Source organism: Papio anubis, chromosome 9 (assembly GCF_008728515.1).
Source record: "Papio anubis isolate 15944 chromosome 9, Panubis1.0, whole genome shotgun sequence".
In the NCBI taxonomy this organism is placed as follows: domain Eukaryota; kingdom Metazoa; phylum Chordata; class Mammalia; order Primates; family Cercopithecidae; genus Papio; species Papio anubis.
In genome coordinates, this window is record NC_044984.1 from 13,621,602 (window position 1) to 13,631,411 (window position 9,810).

General features: G+C 43.4%; 1 pseudogene across 1 annotated transcript; it reads right to left on the reverse strand.

The window, feature by feature from the left end:
- Positions 1 to 396: 396 nt before the first annotated feature.
- Positions 397 to 2,381, reverse strand: LOC101012400 (annotated as a pseudogene). Its single transcript, XR_161896.5, has one exon. The product of XR_161896.5 is annotated as a heterogeneous nuclear ribonucleoprotein K pseudogene (transcript).
- Between the last annotated feature and the right edge of the window lie 7,429 nt (positions 2,382 to 9,810).

Sequence of the window (9,810 nt, forward strand, 5' to 3'; positions counted from 1 at the left end):
TGATTGGTGTATATATATTATAATATACTCATACCATTACTCAACTTGTAGTACTGCTCCCCACCTTAGTTCTTTACAACTACTAACATAGAAAATTGTTGAAAAGTAGGGGCAAGCATTTGCAAAAACAAAAAATACCCAGCTTATTATAAGCATGAAAATGTATGATGGAATTTCTTCCCAGCAAGACTTCCAAACCATCAAGAAATCACCAGAACTAAGTTTGCCAAGTTATTTTCCCTATGTCCAACAAGAGATGCACTTATATGTCCAAAAGAGGAGCTGAAAATCGAACTTAGTTTGGGGGTGAGTTGGGAAATTCAGCCACTATTTCAAAATAACTGTCTTAAAAAAAATGACCACCAAAAATAGGTTCACTAAATTTATTTTTAAAATCATAAAACTTTTCTTACGAAAGAGTATTACATTCTACACACTGCTCTGAACAGATGCCAGGGGCATGTGGACTATTGTTACTTTTCCTCCCTGTCCCACCCCCCAAATGTTACAGTGACCACAAAGCAAGGTGTTCACAATTACATGGGGGGAATTTTTTTAAACCACCAACAATAACAAAAAATAAAATCCACTCACTGTGCTGCTGTTTCAAAATTTCAATGTTAGTTTTTGCACACCCTTCCCCCCACAACCCTGTTCGTAAGGAGCTAAAACATTACATCTGGTGAACAGCAAAGATTTCACTATACCTCAAATGCAGAACACCTATGAGGCAGAGGAATGTTGGCTTTTTAAACAGAAGCAGATTAAAAAAAAAAAAAGATGCAGGACTCCTTCAGTTCTTCACTAGTCTTAGAAAAACTTTCCAGAATACTGCTTCATACTATAAAAAAGAAAAAAATATCTTGCATGAGAATCCTTCAGCATCTGCATACTGCTTCACACTGTTCTGCAGCAAATACTGTGCATTCTGTATCTGGTCCTGTGTTCCTGTAACGGTAATGATCCGATCTTCGGATCCTTCTAAAGGCTCATCAATTTTGATTGAAGCTCCCAACTCAAGACGGATTTGTTTAATCCGCCGACCACCTTTGCCAATAATAGATCCAGCCAAATCTTTGGGAATAATTACTTGTGTAGTAATAATAGGTCCACCAAGATCACCATATGAGCCACGACCCCCTGCATACGAATACTCATATCCGGAGCCACCCTGTGGTTCATAAGCCATCTGCCATTCCGATGGGCTCCATGTATCTATTGCAGAGTCCCAAGTTTCATCAGCACTGAAAACCAACCATGCCGAGGTAACGGTCTCCAGGTCTCCCTGTTCTGTCATAGGCCATGAGGTCTCCCCCTCTAGGTAGTGGTGGTGGAGGAAGAAGAAAATTCCGAGCTCTGCTACCACCCCGGCCGGCTCGCCCAGGAGGAGGGGGAGGTGGTCCTCCATGAGGGCTCATATCATCATTCTCTTCTAGATGGAGGCATGAGACGCCCACCCAGACCAGGAAGCATTCTGTCAAAACCCCCTCTTCCCGGCATGGGAAATCCCAATGGGCGTCCACGGCGGTCATCAAACATCACTGCAAATCACCATAATCATAGGTTTCATCGTAAAAATTGGGATCATAAGGCTGTGCACGTCCTTTGATGGGAGACTCAGATATAAGATCAAGGATATCTTTATGCACTCTACAACCCTATAGGATTTTCCTCCAATAAGAACAACTCTGTCAGTGGAATAAGGACAGCATTCCTGGAAAAGCTTGATGGTGGTTTGAGTGTTTTCTCGAAGTTCTTTGATTTTAGCACCTTTGACCCCAATAATTCCTCCTGCTAGACTCTGATAAACCAACAGCCTCAACTCGCAAAGTCACTTCCTTTATAGTGTTGGTAATTTAAGCATTCCACAGCATCAGATTCGAGCGGGAGCTGGCTGGTTGCAGTGGGTGATGGCAACTGCAGGCCCTCTTCCAAAGTAGGGATGATTTTCTTCAGAATTTCTCCAATTGTTTCAGTATCAGCACTGATACTCAGTATGTGCTTGGGGCCACTGCTGTCTGGGACTGAAACACTGGCACTGTAGTCTGTACGGAGAGCCTTAATATTCTCGCCTCCTTTTCCAATCACTGCCCCAGCATTCTTGCTCTGAAGCAGAACGCGTAATTCAACCATCTCATCAATGTTTCTAGATCTTTTAAATGCTTGTACCTCTTCCATATCTTCTACAGGGCGTTTACCAAATTCACCATTGGTTTCAGTGTTAGGGAAGGTTTCTTCTGGCTGTTCAGTTTCCATATTCTTTTATTAAATGGGCACACCAATCAGTTATTATAGACCCTTGCAGAGCAGAACTGAAACGTTCTGGGGCGCACCAACAACTCACAGCCCAGCTGCAGTAGCCCGGATCCGACAGGAAATGGCGGCCCGCGTAACGGCGGCTACGTGCTACTAGGCGGAGCCGACCGCCGACCCCTCCTCCACCCACCGCGCGGTACAGAGGTCTCATCCCCCGCATCCTCCCCCCACCGTCGGAGACAAAGCCACTGAGACAGCCCTGACTGTTCCATCCCTGCCGCTCCAGCTACGACCTCGGGCCGGGAGACCCAAGGTGAGGTGGGGCTTACCGTGGGCATTTATTTTATAAGAGGAATTATTTGCTAAAATTGAATTGATGATTTTAAGGATTCACAAAGGTCTCAGGACAAGCAGGAGTCTCCTCTGGTCTGATATGAAGTCTTCCCTTCAATTCTCCAGAAATTTCTCCCCTCCTTCCTTCCTTCCTCCATCCCTCCCTCCCTTCCTCCCTTCCTCCTTTCCTCTTTTCTTTTCTTTGCCCCCTCGCCTCCCTTTCCCTCCCCTCCCCTTCCCTCCCCTCCCCCCACTCGTCCTCTCCTCCCCCCGCCTCCCCTCTCCTCCCCCTGCTCCCCTCCCCTCTCCTCTCCTCCCATCTCCTCCCCCGCCTCCCCTCTCCTCCGCCCGCCTCCCCTCTCCTTCCCCCACCCCTCTCAACCCCGCTCCCCGATCTCTTCTCTCTTCTTTTCTTCTTTTTTTGAGACAGCTTGTCACCCAGGCTGCAGTGCAGTGGCGTGATCTTGGCTCACTGTGCCTGCACCTCCCAGGTTCAAGTGATTCTCCTGCCTCAGCCTCCTCAGTAGCTGGGATTACAGGCAGGCACCACCACACTCAGCTAATTTTTGTATTTTTAGTAGAGACAGGGTTTTACCATGTTAACCAGGCTGGTCTTGAACTCCCGACCTCAAGTGATCTGCCCACCTTGGCCTCTCAAGGTGCTGGGATTACAGGCGTGAGCCACCATGCCCAGCTGCAATTCTCCAGACATTTCACAAAATTCCCACTTCTACTAATATTGATAGTCTAAAAAAATTAAATCTGGGTTATCTTTCGCCTCTACAGCACTTGGCTCAGGTGACAGTCCCTATTTTCAAACATCCTCTTTTCTTAACCTTTTTGATGCCAACTCTTGTTTTCTTTCACATATTTCCATTGATCTTTTATTGCTTTGTGCCTTCTGCAGATGGGAGACCTCATTTCCACCCTCATCATTCTGTCCTCCATTTTCCTCAGAGATTTCATCTATTTTAATGACCTCAACTATTCCCTGTGTATATATTATTTCTAAATCTGTATTGAGTCTTGATATCATTCCCACTCTAGCATTAGTTTCTATCTGTGAAACATTTCCATGCATATGTTTCATCATCACCTAATTCATTTATTCATTAAAAAATATTTAATAAACACATTGGCTTCCTACCATGTGACCAGGGTACCTAGGTGAATGAGAACATGGTACTCACCAGCTCAAGAGTCCCACCTCATAACTTTTAGATTCCATCAAAAGTCTCACATTCTTTCACTTACATGCTGCAAGATCTTAGAGTTTTATTTGACTTTTCCTATTTCCTTCTACCCCAGTTCTAATCAGTCATAAACTTCTGCCAATTCTCTATTTTGGATTCGCAAATACTCATTGCTACCATATTAGGTACATGTCATCTCATGCCTAGACTCCAACAAGTCAGCTAGATGCCTAAAATGAGAAAAAAGCTTTTATTCCAGGGTCATTTTATTTCATCCTCCATTAGTTAGATAGATCTTCCTAAATCACAGGCTTCAATGTATAATTCTTCTCTATGACCTTTCACAGCTTTAAAAGAAATAGGCCAAATCCATGAATCTGGAACTCAGTCCCTTTCCTTATTTGACCCATTCATTCTTCCTTTTCACTGTCAAGTACCACTATTCACCTCTTTTGATTCCTTCCCCGCTTCAAAATGCTTCTCCCTCAGCCTTCCTCATGTTTGTAAATGGTAGCTCCTTTCATCCAGTTGCTCAAGCCAAACACTTTAGAGCTGGCCTTGACATCTTGCATTTTCATGTCTCAACTGTCAGTCCTGTTGGATTGCCTTCAAAACATGCCCAGTCTGATTACTTCTCACTCCCCACTGCTACCATACAAGGCTAAGCCACAAATGGTCTCATCTGGACTATCATTAGAGTATCCTAAGTTGGGCATGTTGGTGTGTGCCTGCAGTCCCAGCTACTTGGGAGGATGAGGCTGGAGGATCGCTTGAGCCCAGGAGTTCAAGGCTGCAGTGAGCTGTTACTCTACTCCAGCCTGGGCAACAGAGTGAGACCCTGCCTTCCCCACTCACAATCCACTCAATATACACCAGTCACACAATATACACCAGTCAGGGGGATCCCCCACAAGTTTTTTGTTTGTTTGTTTGTTTTTGTTGTTGTTGTTGTTGTTGTTTTTGAGACGGGGTCTTGCTTTGTCACCCAGGCTGGAGTGCAGTGGCGCAATCTCGGCTCACTGCAACTTCTGCCTCCCGGGTTCAAGCGATTCTCCTGCTTCAGCCTCCTGAGTAGCTGGGATTACAGGCACACGCTACCACGCCCAGCTAATTTTTGTATTTTTAGTAGAGATGGGCTCACTGTGTTGGCCAGGCTGGTCTCAAACTCCTGACCTCAAGCGATCAACCTACCTCAACTTTCCTTTTTTTTTTTTTTGACAGAGTCTTGCTCTGTCACCCAGGCTGGAGTGCAGTGGCATGATCTGGGCTCACTGCAACCTCTGCCTCCTGGGTTCAAGAGATTCTTGTGCCTCAGCCTCCGAATAGCTGGGATTAGAGGCGAACACCACCATGCCTAGCTAATTTTTTTTTTTTTTTTTTTTTTTTTGAGATAGTTTCCCTCCGTCTGTCACCCAGGCTGGCGCGCAGTGCAATAATCTTGACTTGCTGCAACATCTTCCTTCCGGGTTGAAGCGATTCTCCTGCCTCAGCCTCCTGAGTAGCTGGGGTTACAGGCAGGCACCACCACACCGGGCTAATTTTGTATTTTTAGTAGAAAAGGGGTTTCACCTTGTTGGCCAGGCTGGTCTCGAACTCCTCACCTCAAGTGATCCACCCGCCTCGGCCTCTCAAAGCGCTGGGATTACAGGCATGAGCTACAGTGCCTGGCCTAATTTTTGTGTTTTTAGTAGAGACAGGTTTCACCATGTTGGTCAGGCTGGTCTCAAACTCCTGACCTCAAGTGATCCACCTGCCTTGGGCTCCCATAGTGCTGGAATTACAGGCGTGAGCCACCAAGCCAAGCCGGGATCCTTAAGTAAAGAAGAAAAATGAATTATTTCACTCTTTAAAACTTTCCAGGGGAGTTGGCATTTTCCCTGGCTTTAAAGTCTTCCTTACACCATCACGGTAACTAGAGGTTTCCTTCTTTCATTTTTGGCTTGTTGTTTTAACCTGTTATGCTGATATCTGGCAGTTCAGCTCTCTCTCAGCTCAGCTGAGCTCCTGACAAATCTGAGGTCTAATTTACCTTAAGCCAAAAGATAGTTAAAAATTAATTTAATCATAGTTTTATTCCAATAAGGATGTGTAAAGTGCCTACTATATTCCAGGCACTATGCTAAGCTTTGTGGATATGGAGATAAATGAATTATAGCTTTTGCCTCTGAGAGATTAATGGTTTGAAGAGGTCTAGAAGGAAAGTAGCTCATTTCAACACAGTATGGTAGTAGCTGTGGGTGCTTTGAGGGGCACAGAGGATGAGCACTCAGCACAGATGGGAAGTGAGAGGCCACAGAAGTCCTTCAAGAGGAGGCGATGGTTGAGATGAATCCCAAAGCATAAGAGAAGAATGTGGAAGAGATTCTGCAGCATAAGTAAAGTCATTGTCAGCATCAGCAACAAAATCATTAACCTGAATTATTGATTACCTCCTACATACAGTCATGCATGGCTTGACAATGAAGATATGTTCCAGTAAATGTGTCATTAGGTGATTTCACCATTGTGTGAACATCATAGAGATGAGTTACAGAAAGCTGAATGGTATAGCCTACTACGCACCTAGGCTGTATGGTATAGCCTATCACTCTTAGGTTACAAACCTATGCAGCATGTCACTGTACTAAATCCTATAGGTAATTGTAACACAATGGTAAAAATTTGTGTATCTAACCATATCTAAACATAGAAAAGGCACAGTGAAAACATGGTATAAAAGATAAATAATGTTACACCTGTATAGGGCACTTTCCATGAGTGGAGGAAGCAGGACTGGAAGTTGCTCTGGGTGAGTCAGTGAGTGAGTGGCAAGTAAATGCAAAGGCCTAAGGCATTACTATATACTACTGTGGAGTTTATAAAGACTGTACATGTAGGCTACACTCAACATTTTTAAAAACATTCCTTCTTTGGCCAGGTGTGGTGGCTGATTCCTGTAATCCTTGCACTTTGGGAGGCCCAGGCGGGTGGATCACTTGAGGCCAGGAATTCAAGATCAGCCTGGCCAACATGGTGAAACGCTGTCTCTACTAAAAATACAAAACATTAGTTGGGCACAGTGGCGGGCCCCTGTAATCCCTGCTACTAGAGAGGTTGAGGTCGGAGAATCGCTTGAACCCAGGAGGCAGAGGTTGCAGTGAGCCAAGATCACACCACTGCACTCCAGCCTGGGCAACAGAGCAAGACTCTGTCTCAAAAATAAAAATAAAAATAAATAAATAAATAAAAACTTTTCTTCTTCACGAATATATTAACCTTAGCTTACTATAACTTTTTTCCTTTTATAAACTTTTTATTTTTTACTTTTTGACTCTTTTGTAATAACACTTAGCTTTAAACACAAATACATTGTACAGCCATACAAACATATTTTCTTTTTTATATCCTTATTCTATAAGCTTTTTCCTGTTTTAAAATTTGAGGTCTACACAGTGTCAGGATTATCAGTGCCACTGTTTTCCGCCTCCATATCTTGTCCTACTGTAAGGTATTTAGGGGCATTAGCAGGCATGGAGCTGTCATCTCCTGTGATAACAATGCCTTCTTTGGGAATGCCTACTGAAGCACCTGCCTGAGGTCTTCCTCCATGCTGCCACTCTTCAGAAACATGACCAAAGAAACATGACCAAGATGGTTTGCTTTTTGTTTGTTTGTTTTTTCCATCATCATAGGTTAGCTTGTAAAAAGATAATACAACATGAACAGTCTTCTCTGGTCATGGAAACCTTTTGGTGTTTGGGTCCGTTTTCAAACTTTTTTAAAAATTTGTTTTTGAGACAAAGTCTCACTCTTGTCCCCCAAGCTGGAGTGCGATGGCACGATCTCAGCTCACTGCAACCTCCGCCTCCCGGGTTCAAGCGATTCTCCTGCCTCGGTTCCCCCGAGTACCTGGGATTACAGGTGCCTGCCACCACGCCTGGTAGAGATGGGGTTTCACCATGTTGGCCAGGCTGGTCTTAAACTCCTGACCTCAGGTGATCCACCCACCTCGGCCTCCCAGAGTGTTGGGATTACAGGTGTGAGCCACTGTGCCTGGCCAGGTCTGTCTTCAAACTTTTAAAGGAGTTTGATGAGGTCTGCAAAAGCTTCCTCTAAACTTTTCATTGTGAATTTTCTTGGGGAGAGGATTTTTCTTTTTCTTTTCCTGCAGTTTCTTTTTTTTTTTCTCTTGGCTCTTCTTTAGCTATGCTTTCCTGTTCTAGTTTCAAAAACTCCTCATTAGTCAATTCCTTGGGAACCACCTCTAAGAGCTTCTCAGTGTCATCCGCATCCACACCCATGTTAAAGAGTTGTTTGCCGTCTCAACCACAGTCTTAATTTTTCAGCGTTCTCATCCTTGGGAAATCCTTTGAAGTCCATGGACAAAGATATTGAGTGTCTTCTTCCAGAAGCCATTCACACAATATTTGATGACATCGCCCAAAGCTCAAGGAGGGTTCTGGATGCAGTCACAGATACTGTAGTCTTTCCAGAATTGTATCAGTGTCTTTTCCAAGTCTTCCTCCTTTGCAGCAATAGCCTGGGCAAAGGTCCTTCTCAGGCAGTAGGCCTGAACTCCTGACCTCAGGTGATCCACCCACCTCCGCTCCCAAAGTGCTGGGATTACAGGTGTGAGCCACTGCCCGGCCAGCATACCGTTGTATAGTACTTTCTTTTATAAGTAGGAGTAAACTCTAAAATAGCAATAAAAGTATAGTAAATACATAAACCAGTCACAAAGTCAATTATTATCAAGTATTAATACATAACTGTACATAATTGTATGTGCTTATACTTCCACGTAACTAGCAGTGCAGTATGTTTCTTTACACTGGCATCACCACGAATCCATGAGTAACGCATCGCACATTACCTTATGATGGCTACAAAGTCACTGAGCAGCAGGAATTGTTCAGCTCCATTATAATCTTATAATCACATATGTGGTTCTTCATTGACCAAAATGCTATGTTCATGACTGTTTATATAATTGGCCCTCCATATCTGCAGGTTTTGCATCCTCAGATTTAACGAACTGACGAATGAAAATATTAACAAACAGAACAATAAAAATAATATAAGCAATACAATATAACAACTATTTACATAGCATTTACATTGCATTAGGTATTGCAAATAATGTAGAGATGATTTAAAGTATTTGTGAGTATGTGTAGTATGTGTATAGACTATATGCAAATACTACCCCGTTTTATATAAGGGACTTGAGAATTTATGAATTTTGGCATATGAGGGGTTCTGGAACCAATCCTTCGTGAATATATATATACACACACACGAATCTTTATATTTATATATTCATATATATGAATATATACTCATATATGAATATATACTCATATATTCATATACACACATATATTTTATATATACATATACATAATTTTATATATACAGAATGTATATAAAATGCTATGAGATGAACTTTCTGTTTATGATTAGTTTTGTATTTTTGTTTAGGACTACATGGTTTCTGTCTTAAATGAGCACTCACAGAGTAGTTGGTGGCATATGTCATGCACACATGAAAACAAAGCTTCCACTGGCTGGGTATGGTGGCTCACACCTGTAATCCCAGCACTTTGGGAGGCTGAGGCAGGTGGATCGCTTGAGCTCAGGAATTCAAGACCAGCCTGGGCAACATGATGAAACCCCATTTCTACAAAGTGTACGCAAATTAGCTGGGCATGGTGGTGTGTGCCTGTAATCCCAGCTACTCAGAGACTGAGACACAAGAATTGCTTGAACCTGGGAGGCGGAGGTTGCAGTGAGCCAAGATTGCACCACTGTACTCCAGCCTGGGTGACAGAGTGAGACTCCGTCTCAAAAAACCAAAATAAAACCAAACAAAAACAAAACAGAGCTTCCACAGATAAGTGTCCAGTGATAATTAATACCAATAAATGCCCCAGGAAGTTAGGGGAAGAAGACATCTGTTCTAGTCTGAAGGGGCTCTTAGAGGAGGTGGAGTTCAAGCTGAGTCCAAAAGACAGATCATATTTAGTTAGGAGGAAGGAAGGCCCAGGAA